General features: G+C 45.7%; 1 protein-coding gene across 16 annotated transcripts in view; it reads left to right on the plus strand.

Annotated features, from left to right (window-relative positions):
• OSBP2 (oxysterol binding protein 2) overlaps nt 1-22,569 on the plus strand; it is a 189,292-nt gene that overhangs the window by 66,726 nt on the left and 99,997 nt on the right. For 4 of the 16 annotated variants that reach the window (XM_084993830.1, XM_084993832.1, XM_084993835.1 and 1 more), the window contains exon 1: nt 22,175-22,286. The exons of 10 other annotated variants lie outside the window; for them this stretch is intronic. The gene's annotated coding sequence lies outside the window, so the exon portion shown is untranslated. Of the gene's footprint in view, nt 1-22,174; nt 22,528-22,569 lie in introns of those variants that run through there. 2 more of the 16 variants (XM_084993834.1, XM_084993839.1) reach the window with 2 other exon arrangements.

Consider the following 22,569-nt stretch of genomic DNA (forward strand, 5'->3'; position numbering starts at 1 on the left):
ACAAGTATAAGAACTGGGTGCCTGGTGCTTTGGCTAGGCACAGTGGCTCCTTCTATCAGTGGTTGCTGATTTATCCCTCCCATGATAGATGCTCATGCAGACTCAGTTGGGGCTGGAGACACCTGGCTGTGCGTGATAAGGCAGGGGCCTGAGTTGCACCTGTGCAAGATCAATGTGTTGTGGTCTTCATCTCCTGAGAGGAGGGCCGGCCCCAGCCCCAACGGCCAAGTTTTCACTTCCTCATCTCTGAAGTAGGGACGGTCCCAGTCCTGACCCACCTGACTTCACATGGTGGCTGTGAGGCTGGATGAGTGTGTGCACGAAAGAGAATTGAAGAGGCCACTGCTGGGGCTGTCATCATTGGCAGGGGTGTCCAGCGGTCAAGGTGGGCCCCCCTCACCCCCTCCATGGGGAGATGGCCACTGTGGAGGGCATGGTTTTTAAGAACCCAGGCATCAAGCTAGCCAGGTAGCTTTTGTTAGGAATGTGCCATTTTCCAGGATTTTTCTGCCAGAATGCTGGAGGAGAAAAGGGTTCCTAAACATTTCTGTCTTTTAAGAAAGAAAAAAACCCCCAAACTATCCTTTTGTAAAAAGACTGAATGGAGAAAGCAAAGTACAAACAGTACTGGAAAGTAGACAACAGGAAGAAAAGTCTCCTCAAATCTACTCACCTAGAAATGATCACTGTTAAATCGGTACTGAATAGCCTTATAAACAATTCTTTATGCAGTGCATTCTTTATGCACTTCTAGGTATATAATTTCACATCAGTGAAAAAATTCCCAATATTCAGGTTTGTAACTGGTTCATTAAATTCAACATGTTGTAGACATCCCATGTCAATAAATATGCATCTGTGGCATCATTTTTTATTATGGAAACTTCCTAAGTTACATGCATGTATATATATAGCATACTTATGCATGTATATAGTCCCATGTTCTTAACACTCACCTATGACCCGTCTTATTTTATCTCACCCCATCTTCTGGTCCCCTTCCCCATTTGTATTGTTTTTTTATTGTGGTAAATACACATAACGTAAAATCACCATTAGTGACATTTAGCACATTCACAATGTTGTACAATTATCACCTCCATCTAATTCCAGAACATTTTCATCACCCCCAAAGTAGATTCTGTGCCCATTAAGTAGTCTCTCCTATTACCCCTCCCCTCTGCTACTGGCAGCCACCAATCTGCTTCCCCCCATTATTTTATTTATTTACTTATTTATTTTTGTCTAAGCCTGCCAAAGTTCCTGGGGCCAGGGATCAAACCTGAGCCACAGCAGTAACCAGAGCCACAGCAATGACAACACTGGATCCTTAACCTGCTGAACCCCCAGGGAACTTTTCCCTCCTATTATTATTATTATTATTTTGTCTTCTGTCTTTTTAGGGCCACACCTGCGGCATATGGAGGTTCCCAGGCTAGGGGTCTAATCGGAGCTGTTGCTGCCGGCCTAGCCACAGCCACAGCCATGCCAGATCCAAGCCGCTTCTGTGACCTACACCACAGCTCACGCAACACCATATCCTTAACCCACTGAGTGAGGCCAGGCATCAAACCTGCAACCTGTGGTTCCCAGTCGGATTCGTTTCCACTGCGCCACAACGGGAGCTTCTCCCTCCTATTATTTTAAAGTAAACCCCATCTGCGAATATTTAATGTGTATCTCTAAAAATGAAGGACTTTTAAAGGCATCAGTTCAAGACCCTATCACACCTAAAATAACAATTCTTTAATAACATCACCTGTTCGAATATCTAGTTATAATGTCATTTTAAATGGTGCATGATATTCCATCAAATGGTTGTAGCATAATTTTTTTTTTTTGCTTTTTGTGACATATGGAAGTTCCCAGGCTAGCATCCGCTGGCCTATGCCACAGCCACAGCAACTGGGCATCCAAGCCTTGTCTGCAACCTACAACACAGTTCATGGGAATGCCGGATCCTTAACCCAATGAGTGAGGCCAGGGCATCAAACCCTCATCCTCACATATACTAGTCAGGTGCATAACACAGTGAGCCACAGTGTGAACTCCAAGACTGTAGCATAATTTATCTCCCTGTTATCCAGGAAAGCACTGGGACAGGCATTTCTGTGCTCACTTTTTTTCCTTTCTTCTCCTTTTCCCCCTCCCCATCCTCCTCCTTCTTCTCCTTCTCCCTCTTATTTTTGGCCTTGGTGTAACTATTTGCTAAGGGTAAATTCTTATAGAAAGGATTACTGGGTCAAGGGCATGCTTTCCCTTTTGATAGTGGTGGTGAGTTATCCTCCATAAAGATTGTTCCAGTTAACACTCCCTTAGAAGAAAACACATGGCGTGGTTAAGGGAAGTTACACCCACGAGGAGTCTAGTTTCTTGTGAGCCTTTGCCATAATTTATCTAGATGTGTCACTACGCTTCCATTTGTACAGAGGTGCCCCTATCACACTGGTCTCAGAGTCTCCCAGATGCAATCACAGCTCAAGGCCATCAACTGATAACCGAATGCAGGAGAAAAATGCGGTTTTGCACCCACGGTGACAGCTCATGCTGCCCTTCCACGCAGGGCGGGCACAGGGCTGTCAGGGAGAGTGATGACAAGTAGGAAGACGGAGCGCCTGGCTAGTGGAGCCAGGCTGGTTCCAAACACGCTCAGTCTGGAAGCTGGGGAAGCTGTGGGAGGAAATTGATACTCTGTCTTTCATAGAAGAGGGAGGAAGAGGGAATGGGTGAGAAAAATCATCCTCCACTCTTCACTTAAACTTGCCTTTCAATGCTATTAAAACATTACAGTGACAGCCAGGGAAATTTAAAAGAAATGAAAACACTGCCATGATCCAGCCATTCCTTCCCCACTCACCCAGCACGCGCCCCCACACAGCCCAGATCGCAGCGGTCTGGGAGCAGTCCTTTCACTCAACTTTGCAGCATCATTATTCTGAATGTTCTGCAGCCTCGGTTGTCACTTCATGCTTGTTTCTGTTCTGTTAGAGTCTGGCCCCAGTTTTCCTGCCCTGGCTGGGTACTTGAGCAGCTTCCAGTTGTGGCCTGTTGTAAATGTAATGCCCCCTGGACTGTGTCACCCTCCCCTCTCTTCTCTGACACCTTCCTAGGAAAAGCTGCATCGGGTTATTGGTCCTCCAGCCTTGTTGTTTCCAAGAAGAGCAAGCGTTCCCCTGCAGGGCATACGATCATAAAGTACAAACTAAGGAGCACATCATATAACTTAAAAATAACTATTCATACATTGTAGGCACATGATCAAACTTTCTTTTTGCATGGGGTGCATGTTGGTAACCCGAGGTGGTCTGGCTTGTGGGTTCTTTGAGGACCTGCATGATCTTCTGCTCCGTCTCTGTGCCCCCTGCCAGCACATTTCACAGACGCTTGGCAGATGCTTCCAAAAGGTGGCCTAGCAGCCCAGCCACCTCCGTTTGTTTCCTGGGGTGCCCTTGTTGCTGCGGGAGGTGGACAGATGCAACTCCAGGTAGCAGGAGCCCACATCCTGCCCCTCCCTGAGAGAGATCCAGAAAGAAAGGAAGCATTTAAAAAAAAAAAAAAAAAAAAAAGTATCCCTAGTTCCTTTCCAGAATGAAGTAGCAGTAGAGCCAAGGGGACAGAGGAGGGCTCAGCATCGTGCTTGGGTGACAGGGGCCTAAGGCAGAAGGACTGTGGCCCTTTTGGTGGTCAGGTGCCCTGTCCTTGATCTTCCCCTCCCCCCTCACGTCCCTGCCTAATTCCTCTGTTACACAGAAGCCAGCTCATCCCCTCCTCGGACCTGCCTCTTGCTCTCCATGTTCTTTGGCTCCTTACTTTTCCTTTCACACATGTATTTCACATGTGCCAGTTAGAGTCTCATTTAATATGAAGCCAAACTCCCATCTACCTATTAATCTATTTAAAACCCATGAAGGGAGTTCCTGTCGTGGCGCAGCAGAGACAAATCCGACTAGGAACTATGAGGTTGCAGGTTTGATCCCTGGCCTTGCTCAGTGGGTTAAGGATCTGGCATTGCCGTGAGCCATGGTGCAGGTTGCAGACACACTTCGGATCTTACATTGCTGTGGCTGTGGTGTAGGCCGGCAGCTGTAGCTCCTATTAGACCCCTAGCCTGGGAGCCTCCGTGTGCCGCAGGTATGGCTCTAAAAAGAAAAAAAAAATCTATGAAGATGCCTGGCACTGAATGGTCCCTCCGGCTGAGGCCTTATAGCCCCCGGTGAGCAGATGAACAGAAAGGCATGGTTGTTTAGTGATATTAGTGTTTGCGTCACCCAACATCGTTTTTTCTGGATTCCAGTGCCAGTGCTTTTGCTATAAATATGCCACAGTGATCCTTTTCCTCTCAGAAAATGGCAAAATGACCACCCAGTAGCAGGTCCTGGGGACAAACTCAGTCACCCGTGAGTGGCGTAACTGCTGAAAATCTCATCAGTGAGTTTTCCTCAGCCCCTGCTGTGTAACAACCCCATAACTTGTGAGATGGGGACAAAAGCCACAGGTTGTGACTCTGCCATTTTCCACATTCCACTGTGATGCACACAGGTCACTAAAATACCATTAAACCATTTTAATTTAATCCCTGTGGTATTTATGGACCTAATTTCTGTCACATCATTGTGTTTCAAGCAACCCAAAAGTAAATGCCATGTACCAACTTTTTTTTAATATTAAAAATGGGGTTTTTCGGAGTTCCCATTGTGGCTCAGTGGTAATGATCCTGACTAGTAGCCATGAGGATGCATGTTTGATTCCTGGCCTCTCTCAGTGGCTTAAGGATCTAGCGTTGGCATGAGCTGTGGTGTAGATGCAGCTCGGATCCTGTAGTGCTGTGGCTGTGGTGTAGGGTGGCAGCTACAGTTCTGATTTGACCCTGGGATACAGCCCTAAAAAGTCCAAAAAAATTGGGGGTTTTGTCCCAGGCAGCTACAGTTCTGATTTGACCCTGGGATACAGCCCTAAAAAGTCCAAAAAAATTGGGGGTTTTGTCCCAGTGTTACCTATACATAGGAAGGAAATCGTGAAGGTGGTACTGATAATGGAAAGCAGCCGCCCTGGTCCCCTGCCCCCAACCATTCCTGCGTTTAGTTAGTGCCATGGTCCCCGCCACAGTCATTTGTCCTTGGGCTCAGACCCCGACTTGAGTTGTGGGTGTGGAAAGGCTGGTCCTGGGGGTCTCTAGGCCAGGGTATCCCCCAACCACCTCTCCAGTGGAGCCTGCACTTCCCAGAGACACGCTGACTCCTGGTTTCTTTGTGTGTCAGACCTGCACGTGGGCTGAAGCATTCTGACCTTGGGCAACTGGGAGGGAAGAAGGCCCATTAAGGAACACAACCCATTTCCTTTTCCCCCAAATAAACAGCCAGCCGCTGAGGCTGACCATGGGCGGTGCACCTGGGGCAACGGCTCACTGAGTTGTGAAGGTGCCACTGAGAGGAAGGCATACTATTCCTGTTCACAGGGGCGGACCTCAGCACCTTGCCCAAGGTCCCCATTAGGAAGTGGTGATGCTTTGATCAATACCCGTCCGCTCAGCTAGACTGTCGGCTCTGAGAAGCATGCAGGGCCTGCCACACAGTAGGTGCTCAGGAAATGAATGAGTGAATGAATAGTGTTGCTGAAATCCAAATGTAGACTTTTGCAGCTTCAAAGTTGTGCCTTGCTGCATCCTCCAGATGAGAAGAACACAGCAAAGAGCAGGAACAGAGAAGAGTCATTTTCTTTGTTATACATTGGGGCACCCGGGAACAGGAAGCTTTTGCTCAGAATCTGGCCCTAGAGCTCTCTAGGCCACAGATTGAAAGGGTTATTGCAGATTCCCAAGAGTCTGACCGTGCTCTTACCCTCTTGGAATAGCCTCCGTTTTATTACATTGAACCTCAGGGAGAGGGAAATAGAACATGTGAGTAGGATTTTTATTGGCTTATAGTGCTGGTGTCCTTTTGCCTAAAAGAAAAGATAATCTGCAGTCATGGATTGAATTCTGTGAGAAGAATACCTCTGCCTCATACTAAGGTCTGTCCTGGCCGGCTAGGGCAGGAATTCCTCAGGGAACTTGAATGTTGGCCCTGGGTGGCCTGTGCCTTGACCTTGTGTGGGCTGACTGGAGGCGGGGGCTGACCAGCAGGGGAAGGTGGGGCCCAGGGGTTGGCTAGGCCTTCAGCAGGAGTGGCAGGCAGGAGGTCTGACCACAGGAGGTGCCAGGCTTTGTCTGGGCCAGGGGTTGAACCCGAGTCCCTGCCACTGCAGAGACACTGTCAATCTGCAGAGGGAACTCCTTGTTCTCTTTTTTATTTACTTTTTTTTAAAATTCATTTTAGGGCTGCAGCCGTGGCTTATGGAAGTTCCTGGGCTAGGGGTCAAATTGGAGCTGCAGCTGAGGCCTATGCCACAGCTACAACAAGGCCGAATCTGAGCCTCATGTGCCACCTATGCCACAGCTTGCAGCAATGCTGGATCCTAACCCACTGAGCAAAGCCAGGGATTGAACCTGTATCCTCATGGATACCAGTTAGGTTCTTAACCTGCTAGAACCACAGTGGAAACGCCTCCAAGCTCTCTTTTTTAAAATTGAGACGAAGACAAAAAAAAAAAAAAAAAAAAAAAAAAAAAGAAGAGTTCCCGTCGTGGCGCAGTGGTTAACGAATCCGACTAGGAACCATGAGGTTGCGGGTTCGGTCCCTGCCCTTGCTCAGTGGGTTAACAACAATCCGGCGTTGCCGTGAGCTGTGGTGTAGGTCACAGACGCGGCTCGGATCCTGCGTTGCTGTGGCTCTGGCGTAGGCTGGCGGCCACAGCTCCGATTAGACCCCTAGCCTGGGAACCTCCATATGCCGCAGGAGTGGCCCAAGAAATAGCAAAAAGACCAAAAAATAAATAAATAAATAAAATTGAGACGTAATTGATATATAACATTGTGTAAGTTTAATGTGTATAGTGTGTTGATTTGACACACTCATTTTAATTTTTAATTTTTATTGAGGTATAGTTTATTTACTTACAATGTTGTGTCAATTTCTGCTGTACAGCAAAGAGATTCAGTTGTACATATGTATACATTCTTTTTAAAAAATATTCTTTTCTGTTATGATTTATCATAAGATATTGAATATTGTTCCCTGTGCAACACAGTAGGATCTTGTTTATTTATTTTTTTCTTCCACTTTTATTGAGATATAATTGGCATATAGCACTGTATAAGTTTAAGTATACAGCATAACAATTTCATGGACAACCATGCTTTTTTGTCTTCAATACTCTTTTGGTTTTGGTTTTTAGCATTGTTACTGAGGAATAATTGACATGCAATAAACTACCTATATTTAAAGTGTTCAGGAGTTCCCACTGTGGATCCCGCATTGCCTCTGTGGTGGTGCAGGTTTGGTCTCCAGCCTGGAGCGGTGGGTTAAAGGATCTGGCGTTGCCACAGCTGTAATCACAGCTCACAGATCACAGATCACAGCTGAGGTTCGGATTCGATGCCTGACCCAGGAACTTCCATATGCTGCAGGTGTGCTGGGGGAAAAAAAAGTATGCAATTCTATAAGTTTTGACATGCATTTGTACCTGTGAAACCACCACTACAGTAAAGATTAGGAACTTAACCATCAGCCCTAAAGTCTCCTCAAGCCCTTTTGTAAATTCTTTTCAGCCCCTCCCACCTCCCCAGGCCACACTAACCTGCTCTCAGGCACAATAGATGAGTTTGCATTTTCTGGAATTGCACACCAGTGATCTTGTACAGGGTATTTCCTTCCCATGTGGCTTCTTTCCCCCAGTGTAACTGTTTTGAAATCCACATGTGCACCCATCACCAGTTTTTTCCTTTGATGATATTCCATTGTGGGATGTACCACAGTTTATTGGTTGCCTGTTGATGGACATTCAGGGTGTTGTCAGGTTTTGGCTGTGGCAGATAGAGCTGCTGTGAACATTCACAGCCAAGCTTGTGCCTAGACATTTGCTTTCTTTTCTCTTGGGTAAATACCGAGGAGTGGAGTACCTGGGTCATAAGGTACATATATGTTTAACTTTTTAAGCAACTGCCGGATTGTCTTCCAAAGCGTTCGCAGCATTTTACACCCCCATTAGCAGTGTGGGGGAGTCCAGGCTCAGGGAGATGGGGTCAGCCACCCACAACAAACTGAGGAAGTGTGGAACACAGGTTTTCTTGAAGCACACACTCATTTTGCCTTTTAAAAAAGATTGCATGTTTTCTCAAGCATTACAGCGCCTTATATGTCCTCTTTGCTTAAAAAAGAGTGGGGGACCTGTGCACACAGGGTCCTCTTCATCAGCACCCCTGGCCATGGGGGTGGTCAGTGAAGCAGCTCACTGTATATACAGGTTCTGCCTCTTCTGGTTCCCTGGAGCCTGAAATACCACATCTTAGCAGCAGGGAGCCTTGTTCAGAGAGGGTAAACGAGTAACTGCAATACTCTGCTCCCAAATCTGACTGATCATGGAAAAGCTTTGCCTTCGGGAATGTTTACCTAAGAATGCAATTGATGGGATTCCTTATTTTTGGAAATAGAAAAACTTTGGCACCCTGATGCAAAGTTTGTCTTTTCTCAACCTGGCGTTCCTTGCCAACGAGGCCCCTAGGGTCCAGAAGCTTCCCAGAGCCACGCCTACTTGGATCAGCCAGGCAGTGATGGAAAAAACAGCTTGGGTCTCAGAAAGAACTGCCATCATCACTCAGGACTGCATTAGTTGAAAGCTGTCTTCAGTGTGCGAGATCTTCTGAATGACTGTATCCTCCTATGAGGAGGCCTCAGAAGCAGGGGCAGCATTTTTGGAATTCCGGCCTATGGTTGCTTATTTGTTTGTTTATTTATTTATTTATTTATTTATTTTATTTTGCTTTTCAGGGCCGCACTTGTGGCATATGGAGGTTCCCAGGCTAGCAGTCAAATTGGAGCTCTAGCTGCCGACCTACACCACAGCTCACAGCAATGCCAGATCCTTAACCCACTGTGCGAGGCCAGGGATCGAACCTACAACCTCATGGTTCCTCGTCAGATTTGTTTCCTCCTGTGCCATGATGGGAATTCCTGATGTTGCTTATTAAAATGCTGTAGGTGAAGAGCCTTGGTTTCCATTCTTTCTTATTTATTTATTTATTTAGTAGCCATACCTGCAGCACATGAAATGCCCAATCCTTTAACTCTCTCTGCCAGGCCAGGGTTAAAACCCCTGCCTCCGCAGCAGCCCGAGCCACTTAACCCACTGTGCCCCAGCAGGAACTCATCATTCTTCTAAAAAAATTTTATTGAAGTATAGTTGATTTACAATGCTGTGTTAACTTCTGCTGCTTCAACAAACTGACTCAGTTATACATATATATATTCTTTTCCATTACGGTTTATCACAGGATATTGAATATAGTTCCCTGTGCTATACAGTAGGTCCTTGTTGTTTATTTATCATATGTATAATAATTTGCCTCTGCTGATCCCAAACTTCCCTTCCCCACCCCCTCCCCCTTGGCAACCACAAGTCTGTTTTCTATATCTTGAGTCTATTTTTGTTTCATAAATATACTGATTTGTGTCATATTTTAATTTCCACATCGAAGTGACATCATATGGTATTTGTCTTTCTTTTTCTGACTTAATTCACTCAGCACAATAATCTTTAGGTCCATCCATGTTGCTGCAAATGGCGTTATTTCATTCTTTTTAATAGCTGAGTAATAGTCCATTGTATATATGTACCACATCTTCTTTTTTTAAATTTTTTATTTTTTTGTCTTTTGTCTTTTTAGGACTACACCCATGGCATTTGGAGGTTCTCAGGCTAGGGGTTCAATCAGAGCTGTAGCTGCCAGCCTACACCACAGCCACAACAACACAGGATCATAGCCTCATCTGCGACCTATGCCACAGATCACAGCAATGCTGGATCCTTAACCCACTGAGTGAGGCCAGGGATGGAACCCATGTCCTCATGGATTCCAGTCGGGTTCCTTAACCACTAAGCCATGACAGGAATTCCGTGTACCACATCTTCTTTATCCATTCATCTGTTGATGGACATTTAGGTCGTTTCCTTGTCTTGGCTATTATAAATGGTGCTGCTATGAACATTGGGGTGCATATATCTTTTCAAATTATAGTTTTGTCTGGGTATATGCCCAGAAGTGGAATTATTGAATCATATGACAACTCTAGTTTTTTTGAAGAACCTCCTTACTGTCTTCCATAGTGGCAACACTAATTTACATTCCAACCAACAGTGTAAGAGGATTTTCTTTTCTCCACACCCTCTCCAGCATTTATTATTCATAGACTTTTTAATGATGGCCATTCTGACTGGTGTGAGGTGGTACCTCATTGTAGTTTTGATTTACATTTTCTAATAATTAGCAATGATGAGATCGTTTCATGTGCTTATTGGCCATCTGTATGTCTTCTTTGGAGAAATGTCTGTTTAGGTCTTCTGCCCATTTTTCAACTGGATTGTTTGTTTTTTGTTATTGAATTGTGTAAGCTGTTTGTATGTTTTTGGAAATTAAGTCCTTGTTGGTTGCGGCATTGGCAAATATTTTCTCCCATTCTGTGGGTTGTCTTTTTGTTTTGTTTATGGTTTTCTTTTGGTTTTCATTCTTAAAACTGGAGTAGTGTCTCTAGAAGTAGATTACAGTATCTATGGAAATTCACTTGCCATAGATTTATGTATCTATGTCATTCGAATCACTGGGGAAAGAAGGGACAAGGAGCAAGACGGGGGCCAGATCGTGGATCACGAAAGGCCTTCCCAGCCAGATTCTCTGCTGGATCCCCAAGGCTGCCAGCTGGAGAATATGTGAGAGTAAGGCTGGATGGGGCAGAGGTGTCAGTGGATTCAGGTGACAGTTGCACTGGCTGGGGAGGGTGGCGATGGGAAAGAAGAAAGTACTGGGATTTGAGAGGGCTTCAGGAGGCAGAGCCAGGCTCTCTGTCCTGTTTCTTCCTCATGGTGTCTATAGTACCAGAACCCAACCCATCTGGGATCCCAGCTGTGTCACTCTCTAGCTACACAGCCTGGGACAGATGCGCTAACCCAGCCCACCTCCCTGCTCAGCTCCAGTTCCTCTATTTGAAGAGTCGGACTGTTGGAGTTTCTGTGATGGCTCAGCAGGTTAAGAACCCGACTAGTATCCATGAGGATGTGGGTTCGATCCCTGGCCTTGCTCAATGGGTTAAGGATCCGGCATTGCCACAAGCTGTGGCATAGGTCACAGATATAGCTCAAATCTGGTGTTGCTGTGGCTGTGGCATAGGCTGGCAGCTGCAGCTCCGATTTGACCCCTAGCATTAGAACTTCCTTATGCCACTGGTGTTGTTCTAGAAAGAAAGAAAAAAAAAATCCATGAAGAATCAGGTTGTTGTGAGGATGGGTAAAGTATCAGTACCGTGCCTGGCCCATAAGGCACCAACAAGGAGACAGTGATGATGGTGGTAAGAGAGACAGTTTGGTCAGCAGCAGTGTGCCCTGAAGATTGGGAAAGAGGTGATGCCAGCCCTTCTGATCTATAGTTTCCCTGATGCCTCATCAGGTCCTCTGAAATTGCTGCCAAGGCACAGGGTACAGGATCCCATCCAGTTCCCAAGGAACCTTTTCCTCTGAGGATGACTCTTCCAGTAGAGAGCCTCCAGCCCTTGGCAGCATGAGAGCAGGTGGTGGGTGGTGTGCTCAGAGCCAGGCCTAGGCCCCGTAGCCACATTGCATCCCTTTCACTCGGGGCCCTCAGTCCAAAGTCTGAATGTGCTCTGGGGTAGCTGACAAGGCCTTTGGTATGGTTGACTCTGACAGACTCAAAGAGGAGCCTAAAATGATTTTGCTGTGGTTCAAAGCTGCAGAGCTCCTGTAATAACACGTCCCCTTTCGTGTAAAATTAGATTAGCATTGCAGCTCCAGTATAATGAGTCTTTAATACAGGGACCATGGTAATTAATTAATAAGTTGTAAATGTTGACTTTTGATTCAAGGCTTCTTGGGGGGGTGAGTAATTAATTTTTAATAGCTTTGGACAAATCTACATGCAATATTGTGAAAGGGTTAAAAATGGCTTGGCATCAGCCCATTTACGGGTATGCCTGGACTCTGTTGGCTGTCTCAGAGTCTGTGTCATAAAGGAAAGGTGAGCCGGAAGGCTGGTGTTGAGCGGGGACACATTGGCTTCTGATTGTTGCAGCCTCTCTAAAGAGCTGCACTATTTTAAACCTGAAAGGAGGCTCTTGGAGGGTTTACTGTGCCATCTCTGAGATGCATCCTGGAGGTTGCAGGGAGAGGTTCTGGAAGGAAGCCCAACCCTGACCACAGGGGAGGTCCTGAGTCTGGCAAGCAGGCAGGAACCACTTCCTGTGTGGATGCAAAAACAGGATTTCTGGGCTGTGAGATCAGCCTCCTCTTAGAAATGATCTGGTCCATCTTCTTTCCAGATTGCACGTCTCCCATTGTTTCCAGGAGCCAGTAGCTAACGCAGGTGAATAAGGTTGCCTTTCCATTGACCCCACAAGCTCAGCTCAGATTCTTGCAGAGAGGAAAAAAAAAAATCAACTTACAGAGAACACAAAAATCAGGAAAACCCACAAAAGAGCCCCAGAATGACCCACTGCTTCCCTGGGGGATTGACCACATGGAATAGGCATTTGCTTGGGCTCCCATGTCTCCTAAGGGGAGAGAAGTGCTTTGATGGGAGGTGGTTTGGGTGCAGCCCCAAGGACTAAAAGGTGGCACAGACCTCAGTTCTAGCCACAAGACAGAGAGAAATTTTCTCCTTTCCAATTCTTTCTCTGTAACAGCTTTGCCTCCTCCTCCGGTGGAAACTGTTCCCATTTTAGAGTGCAGCTTAATTTGATTGTGTGCCCTGTTATCTTGGGGTAGGAGGGATGTAAATCTCCCTGAGAATGTGTTTCTTGTGGACTTCTCTATGCATGCGACACTGGCTGTCATCAGAAAGGAACAGAGGTAGCGGGGGATCACTCTGTCCCCCTGCTCCAAGGCGGCCAGGCTACAGGAAGAGAATATGGGCACCTGGCGTTGGCAGATGTAGTTTTGTTGCAGTGACCCATTGGGTGTGGGCTTCTTGGGCCGGAGGCAGAGGTTGGCTGAATGACACCCACAGCTTATTCTCAAGTTTCAAACTCAGCCTGCAAGTCAGGAAAGACTTTGGATATGTTGCCATACATGACACTGCTCTTGACCCTCCTTTTTAGGAAGAGAGAGAAAGAATAGATAAGTTTTGACAACTTGAAATAGCATCACCCATTTTGTAGAGGTTTTGGCTGCTTGTTTAGTTCACAGACACACGTGATCTATGATGGGTTTGGTTCAAGGAGAGCTCAGTTTGGGGACTGGATGTTTGTGTGTGTGTGCACACGTGCGTGTGTGTGCGTGTCCGTGTGTGTGTGTGTGTGTGTGTGTTTCCTACAGTGCCTACTGCTGCTTGCTCTCATAACCTGTGTGCCTATAGTTTTCAGGAAATATAAAATACAAGACTCTAAGCAAAATGCAAAAAGCAACCCTGAAGGGATGTAGCAAAGTGCATTTTACCAAAGAAAGAGAGAGAAGTGGTTAAATTCTTGCTATGTGGTAACTTGCAGAGAATCCACTGGCAAATGTGGTTAAGGGTCATTTCAAGACCGATAAGCTTCTGGATCAGCAGTTTAAAAATCAGTGAAGAGCTGTTTCTTCTGTTATCTCTTTGCTTGCCTCATTGCAATACATAGCTGCCCTGAAACTAAGGGGACTATGAGATCTGATCACTGGCTTTTAAATTCCATTGCTTGGAAGGATGTTGACAGTCAGGGCCAATATGATCCCTGTTCCAAACACTGCCCTTACCCAGATGTCGAGAGCTTACATGTACTGCGGGATTCTAGATATAATCAGTTCTGTCTGTTTACGATATCTGTGCCATAGTCTTGTGAAATATGTTGTCAATCTTTTTTTTTTTTTTTTTTTTTTTGCTATTTCTTGGGCCACTCCCGTAGCATATGGAGGTTCCCAGGCTAGGGGTCGAATCGGAGCTGTAGCCACCGGCCTACGCCAGAGCCACAGCAACGTGGGATCCGAGCCGCGTCTGTGACCTACACCACAGCTCACGGCAACGCCGGATCGTCAACCCACTGAGCAAGGGCAGGGACCGAACCCTCGACCTCATGGTTCCTAGTCGGATTCGTTAACCACTGCGCCACGACGGGAACTCTTATGTTGTCAATCTTAATTCTACTGTGTGGCTAGAGAAAAATGTCCGGACTGGCAGAATGCCTTAGCTAGCTCAGAGCAGTAGGGCTGAGAGGGTTATAGTAGGGTCAAAGTCGCCTCCCAGGGCTGGGCACAAGCCAGTGGAGGAGGAGGGGGTGTCAGGAGCCTTTGCAGTAAATAGTTTAATTCAGAACCCAGCTAGCTTCCTACTCTGTACCCAGATCAATGGATATATAGATATCTCCAACATATAGCATAGAGTCAGAGGGCTGATAATTAAAAAAAAATCCATAAGGATTTATCAAAACAGCAAAAAAAAAAAAAACCCTAAGTATTTAAGAACCACATATAGAAGCTTCAGTCATCATGGTTTGAATGATAAGAAATAGTTTATGAATACAAGTATTTTTTTCATCCACCCTCTGCAGTATTTTTACTGAAAAAACTGAAGTTATAAACCTTGCAGTTGCTTCCTGCAGACATCTGCTTGCAAGCCCATGGGTAGAAAGTTTGCATTTATATTTTTTAATGAATAGTCTCTTTGGGGTTTAATTAGTCATTGTGTCTATGCATGAATCATTCATAATCTGGGTTTGCCCCTGGCACACTGTTAAAATCAGATGAACAGAAAGAATATATATATATATATGTATTTTTTTGTCTTTTCTGGGGCTGCATCCGTGGCATATGGAAGTGCCCAGGCTAGGGGTCTAATTGGAGCTGTAGCTGCCGGCCTGCGCCAGAGCCACAGCAACTTGGGATCCGAGCCGCATCTCTGACCTGCATCACAGCTCAAGGCAACGCCAGATCCTTAACCCACTGATGGAGGCCAGGGATTGAACCTGCAATCTCATGGTTCCTAGTCAGATTCGTTAACCACTGAGACAAGATGGGAACTCCTAGAAAGAATATTTTAAAGCAAATTGTAAAACACTCTTTGGCCACTTATCACTGGTTGACAACATGTTTTGAGAGATAAAAGTTGATTGGCAGCTGTTACAAATTTTGGGTTGTCTTGTCTGTTGGGAAGAAAATGAACACCCAAGCCTTAAGTTTCTTCTTCACGGTACTTTGAGTACCCAGAGTCTTCAGAGGGCTTGTGAGAGTAACATGAATCATCACTACCATGTGTGCTTGCTGTATGCCTGGCATTTTTACATGCTTTACATGTAATCCCCCAAGTAACTTGCCCACAGTCACTGAGCTAGTAAGTGACAGAGCCTGGCTTTTGGATCCCAGTCTCTCTGACTGCAGGTTCTCTGCTCCATCCTGTCTACCATGTTGTCTGAAAACTGAAGAGTAATTAGGGTTTGTATTTCAGCTAAAAGGATGATGTTCATAGAATTGTCATTCACAGTATCCAAAAGATAGAAGCAATCCTAGAATCCATCAAGGATGACTGGATAAACAAAATATGATATATCCACACAATGCAATTTTATTCGGTCTTAAAAGGAAAGGAGTTCCTTAAGGAGTAGTGCCTTAAGGATCTGACATTGTCACTGCTGTGGCTCAGGTCACTGCTGTGGCTTGGGTTTGATCCCTGGCCAGGGAACTTCCACATGCCTTGGGCTCGGCCAAAAAACAAAATAAACAAGCAAATAAACAAACCAGTTCTGATGGTCCTTATTCCTTACTGCATTTTTTTTGCTTCCATCTGACTTAGTTCTTTCAGTCTAAAGAACTACTTTAGTATTTCTTGTGATGAATTTCAGCCAGTGGAGAATTCTCTGCTTTTTGTTTTTAATTTTTCCTGAAATCTTTATTTCGTCTTAATTTTTGAAGAATCTTTTCACCGGGCATAGAATTCTGAATTAGCTGTCCTTCCTTCTTTCCCTCCCCCGCCCCCTTTTAAAGCTTTAAAGGTCCTATTGTCTTCATTCTTCTATACTTTATATTGAAAAGACAATAATCAGTCTTATTGCTCTTTTGAAAATAATATATCTTTTTTTTTTCCTCCAGCTGCTTTTAAGATTTTTCTCTGAATTTGATTTTCAGGACTGACTATGATGTGCCTATGCTTGTATTTCTCTGTCTTGGGGCTTCCTGAGCTTCTTGAATACATGGGCTAGTGTCTTTCACCAGATTTGGGGAAATTCATGGCCATTATTTCCTCCCTGACCACTTCTAACTTATTCTCTCTTCTCTCTTCCTCTTGTAGACTCAAATTACATGTATGCTACACCCTTTGACTATCTCTCACATGTTTTTATGCTATTTTATCTTTTCCATCTTTATTCTTTCTGGATATTTTCAATTAACCAGATATTGAGTTCATTAATCCTACTTTCTGCTTCACTCATTCTACCGTGGAACCCAGTCAATGAATTCTTAATTTCAGATACTCTATTTTTTAATCCTAGGATATCCATTTGATTATTTTTATAGATTTCCAATTCTGTTGAAATGCTCCATCTCATGCTTTTTTCTGACTTATTAATCATAGTTATGTTGAAGTTAGCTTCTCACCAATCAGCTGCTTAGGACACACTAGAAGTGCCAAGTGTCTCCTCTCACTGGCACTTGACATTTCAGCCATCTGTATTTTTGAAAGTTTACTTTTCTGTGGCATTTTCTTTGGTTTCCCTAACTGCCCATGGGCTTCATTGAGGGAGAACATTAAGTCTTTGACAGTTTCCCCAGAGTTGTGAGGACACAAGCCCCTAAATTTGTGGAGGTTGGGTGCTTGGTGACAGCTGAGGTAAAGCTGGTCTCCTGGGCTTGGAGCCACCTAATTAAGAGCCCCTTGGTCAGTCAGGGCTACCAGAAGGGTATTCTGGTTTGAATTTGTTTGTTTTTCCTATTATCTTTTCATTTTTCCTTTTTTTTTTTTTTTTTTTTTTTTTTTGGCCATCCTGCTCCATATGGAGTTCCTGGGCCAAGGATCAGATCCAAGCTACAGTTTCCACCTACACCGCGGCTGCAGCAACACTGGATCCTTTAACCCACTGTGCAGGCCTAGGACTGAATCTGCATCCTAGTGCTACAGAGCCACTGCCAATCCCACAGCAGGAACTCCTGTTTTTCCTATTTCCACTCCTTGTATATCACAGGTTTTTAAACATTATCAACATATTTACAAGGGAAATAACTGATAGCAATCTCAACTACCTACCTAATGTTTTTTAAAATTCTCCTCCATTCCTTGTTATTATGTAAACTTCAGATAAGATACACACACACAAACATATGTATATACACATACGGCTTAAAATTTACTTATTTTTTGGCTGCCCCTGTGGCATGTGGAAGTTCCCAGGCCAGGGATCGAACCTGCGCTACAAAAGTGACTCGAGCCACTGCAGCAACAATGCTGGCTCCTTATCCTGCTGTGCCACATGGGAACTCCCTTAAAATTTTTTTTATTGTTGCAAAATATACATAACAAAATTTGCAACCTTAACCATTTTTAAGTATGAAGTACATTCATATTGCTGTGCAACCATCACACTATCCATTCTATAACTCTATCTTGCAAAACTGAAACACCGTATGCACCAAATAATAATGTTCCCCGCTCCCCTTGGCCAACTACTTTCTGTCATTATGATTTTGACTGCTCTAAATACCTTGTAAAAATGAAATCATATAGTATATGTCCTTTTGTTACTGGCTTATTTCACTTAGCATAATGTTCTCAAGGTTCATCCATGTTGTAGCATGTGTCAGAATTTCCTTCCTTTTTAAGGCTGAATAGTAGTCTCTTTGACTTCTCCATTCACCTGTCCATGCATGCTTGGATTGCTTTCACATTTTGGCTATTGTGAATAATGTTGTTGTGAACATGGGTATACAAATATCTCTTTGAGACCCCACTTCACATTCTTTTAAGTTTATACCCAGAAGTGGAATTGCTGGACCATATAATTCTATTTTTAACTTTTTTTTCCTTTTTTCAATTTGATGGGGGTTTTTTTGTTTGTTTATTTTTTCATTTATTTTTAACTTTTTGAAGAACTGCCACACTCTTTTCCATAGTGGCTGCGCCATAATGCATTTCCACCAATAGTGTGTAAGGGTGCCAGTTTTTCCACGTCCTCTCCAGCACTTGTTATTGTCTGTTTTGTTGTTTTTTAACAGTAGCCGTCCTAGTGGGTGTGAGGTGATATCTTACTGTGGCACTTTGATTTGCACTTCTCTAATGCTCAGTGATGTTGAGCATCTTTTTAACATTGTTATTGGCCATACGTATATCTTCTTTGGGGAAACATCTATTCAAGTCTATTGTCAGTTTTTGATTCAGGTTTTGTTTTGTTTTGTTTTTTTACTGTTTTGTGTTTTAGGAGTTCTTTATATATTCTGGTTAATTCCTTATCAGATATACAATTTGCAAATATTTTCTTTCATTCTGTGGATAGCCTTTTTACTCTCTTGATAGTATTCTTTGATGCACAAAAGTTTAAATTTTCGTGAAGTCAATTTTGTCTATTTTTAGTTCTGTGGCCTGTTCCTTTGGTGTTACATCCAAGAAATAAATCATTGCCAAGCTAATGCTATGAGGCTTTTGTCCTATGTTTTCTTCTAAAAGGCTTTTTTTGTTTTGTCTGTTTGTTTTTAGGTCTTATATTTAGGTCTTTGATCCATTTTGAGTTAATTTTTTAATATAGTATTAGATAAGGGTTCAAATTCATTCTTTTGCATGTTTCGTAACACCATTTGTTGAAAAGACTGTCCTTTCCTCCTTTGAATGATCTTGGCACCCTTGTCAAAATGCCTTTGATGCTACATGCAAGGATTTATTTCTCAAAAGCCATTAGGGTTTTAGTACTAAAACTTGTTCTGTGGATCCTCTGGCAGTCTCAAGCCTTTTTCTCCCCTGCCTGCCATCCTAAGGTCATCTTAGCAGGGTGCAGCCTGAGGGGTGGGACAGGAGGGGGTGGGGAGAGAGAGAGAGGAGAGATGAATATAAATTAGACCAGCTTCTAAAGCAGATTTTAAATTATGCCATTCTTGGTATCACCTGTGCTGATTTTGCTAATTCAAAAACTATTGAGCACCTCTCAAGAGCGCTATGAATGCTTTTCTGGGAACTGATAGGCCCCCACAAAGACAGAAGCCAAAACTTCTGTAGACCATCTACAGAGGAAGGATGCCTGTGTGTCGAGGAGGAGGTAGCAGTGTAGATGGTTAGAATGATTAAGTGTCTTGTGCATAGTACTGGCAAAGAATGCTCTAGGGACTCAAGGAGGTGGAGGAGGCAGAAGCCAAGGTGAGGAGCTGCTCTCCAGGACAGGAAGCTTCTGCTTCTCATTCACCCCATTGTGCCACATCCAGCACTGATCACTGAAGCACTTGGAAGCACTTCTAGATTAAGGGCTCTGCAGCTCCAGTAGGTGGGCAGGGAACCTGGATACCAGGTGAGGGATAGTGGAACAGAGACCCAGAGTTGACAAGGAATAGTCAAGGTCATATGGCAAATATTTGAGAGGCCAGAAGACAGAGCTACCACTAGGAGGGCCTAGAAGATGGGGTAGAGAGGAGATATCTGCCTGGGACCTACAGGGTTAGGCTTGGAAGTTGAACCTTACTTGGTCAGAAGCATGGTGATGGCATTTTAGGTTCATAACATGGGCAGTGACAGTCTGTACTAGGTGTCTTAGAAAGAGTCATGTGGCCAGAAAGGAGGCAGAGCCCAGGAAGGAGGCTGCCATGGTGGACCAGGGAGAGATAAGGAGGGCTAGGTCAGGTCCCCAGCAGGGTTGGCATGAAAGAACTGGCCAAAGGCTTGTGCAACCTGGGGCCAGCTGGTCATGAGTGAGGAGGAGAGGATGCATCATGGAAGTCCTGTTTTCATGGCAAAATGAAGCAGAGCGCAGCTGGGCTGGGAGGGTAGAGGGTGGATTTGGTTAAGATTTAACAGCCACATCAGTAATAAAGGTGACATTCCAGGCAGGTCATGGGTGGTTTACTAGTTGTCAGAAGAAGTGGCAATCAGAGTCTACCCACCAGGATAGGAGTGTAGTGAGAAAGTCTAAGGGCAAGGCCTGAGCCCTGGGGCAGAGGAAGGAAGAGGGCCTGGGACAGGAGTGTCTTCCTGCCTGCCTTTGTGGAAGAGAATCAGTGGAATGCATTCCAGTTTTCAGGCTTTTCCAGGATCTAGAAAATAACAGAATAACTGAATTGAAATTTAAAATCTTGCTGTATGGCTTAGGTTGTTTCTTTTAGTTCCAAATCCTGAATCTTTGGGGATCTTCAGTATAAATGAGGACATGTTATGTCAGTAGAAATTCTGGGCTTTATGTGTGTGTGTGTGTGTGTGTAGAAATGGACTTCCCTTGGCCCCTCACTGGCCTCCTGGAAGTTAAGGATGCCGATTGCAGAATGTGCCAAAAGTTAGACAAAGGAATTAAACTGAAGGAACCATTTGTCACAAAATGCTCAAGAAATTCCAACCCAAATGAGGAAATGCACAAAGAAAGGCTTGAGATTCACCTTGTGTCAACATGCAAATGTTAGGTGTTTGGAAGGCAGTTGGGTGCCCCATCCCCCTCATATGATACCTGTGACTGTTGCAGCTGGAAGCTAACACAACCTGGTGCCCCTGGAGTCTGACCCATTTCTGTCTTTGGACTTTGATGATATGCTACCTTAAAAACAAACAACAGCAACAACAAGCAACCTCTTGGAAGTAATTTTCAAAGAAGAAGAAAAAGGTGTTAGGTTAAAAAATTGTAGAGGTAGTGGTTTTACTTATTTTTTAAGGCACCACATGTGGATTGTGATTCTTCTTGCACACAAGCCCCACTGGCCTTCAATGCCAGATGCCCCGGGGGCTCTTTCTCCCAGTGCCAGATCCCCACATGTGGGAGTTTGATGTGGGGCTCAGAACTCTCACTCCTGTAGGTGAGTCTCTGGGAACCAGTTACCTTCCAGTCTGTGGGGCTTCCCGCCAGGAGGTAAGGCCTGAGGGAGGCCGTGAAGTGGGCAGGACCTATGGTGACTCTACTCTGTGGAGTCCCCTCTGCTTGGCCACACAGGACCAGTTATCTCAGACTTGGAATCAGAGGGGGCCCCACTCTACCCCCACATCCCAGAGAAGCTGAGGCTCACTGAGGGCAGAGGTGAGAGTGGCCAAGGGGTGGTCATGTTTCTGGTCTGTGGCAGAGGCGAAGTCAGAACCAGGGCCCTCCAGCTAAGGGGGGAGCAATGGGAGGGATTCAGACAGAAATTAAAAACGTGTACACAGTTCTGGGTGATGTCACCCGGCTCCAGTAGTCCTATCTGTTGGTTGATTGACACTCTGGCACCAAGGATGTGGGGGAGAGAATTGGATTCTTGGTGGGGATGGGACCCCAATAGCTCTCTTGAGATCCGAAACACTCTAATTGGTTAACTCCTTGCAACCCCAGGGCATATGACATCCGAGAAACGAGGGCCTGAGCCAAGAGCCACCCAATGGCCCCTCCCTTTCTGGGCACAGGTAAAGGGCCAGCCTTCTTTGGCCTTGACTGGGTCGCGATAGGGCCCTTAGTGTTGGGTCGGGTTTCCAGCCATGCTCAAGCATTTTCAGAGGCTGAGCTGTGCTTTCTGCCGCCTGCCCGCGTCCCGCCACGGAGAGCCGCCTTTGTCTAGACTGCTGGGCTGGAGGAGAGCAAATCCCTGCTCCGGACTGGAGCTGGGGGAGGCGCATCCTGTTCTCTTGGGACTGGTGGGTGGCCTCTCGGAGTCCCCTTCGCTCTTGGAGCGGGTCCTAGAGGGCAGAGGTGGCCGCTGAGGCTGGTGGGGAGGAGGCTGGAGGAATGAAGACGCGCCGCGCCGCGCCCCTGCCACGTTCTGGCTGACCCACCAGCGAGCGGAGTGGAGCGCAAAGCTCCTCTGGACTTGGTGGCTCTGCGCTCTGAACACGCGGGCTGGCCGCTGTCCGTGGTGCTGAAGGGGCGGCCGCGGCGGGGAGGCGGGCCCGGGGCCGCCGGTCTGCACACACCCAATCCGGGGACCGCCCTCCTCCTCCCTTGCTCGGCGCGGCGGCGGCAGCCGGCACTGCACCGAGATGGACTGAGAGCCCGGCGACGGAAAGGCGGCAGTGGCGGCGGCAGCTCCAAGAGCACCGTCAGCCTCGGGGCCAGACCCACTTCCACGCCCAGGAGCCCCTCCCTGGGGTGAGTTGGGGCAGACGGAGCAGGGACGGGTGGACTGGTTCTGGGGCGTGGGGATCTCTTGGGCTTTAAAATTTTTCTTCCCCATTGTAGATTCCCAGCCCTAATCTTGTGTAGACTACAAGGCTGAGGGATCAGAGCTCTGCCCTGGTACTTCCCCAGTCGTGGGATGGAGGGCAGGCCCCTCTGCCCTCACAAGCCAGGGGACAAAGGGTTCAGCCAGAAGTCTAAAGACAGTCACAAGGTATGTCCTCCTCACAACCTTTGGTGCAGCTCACTGCATGGC

The sequence above is a fragment of the Sus scrofa genome, chromosome 14 (assembly GCF_054392235.1).
Source record: "Sus scrofa isolate SSC_HxYL_T2T_F1_AM1 chromosome 14, Sscrofa_HxYL_maternal_Yorkshire_Landrace_v2.0, whole genome shotgun sequence".
Lineage (NCBI taxonomy): Eukaryota > Metazoa > Chordata > Mammalia > Artiodactyla > Suidae > Sus > Sus scrofa.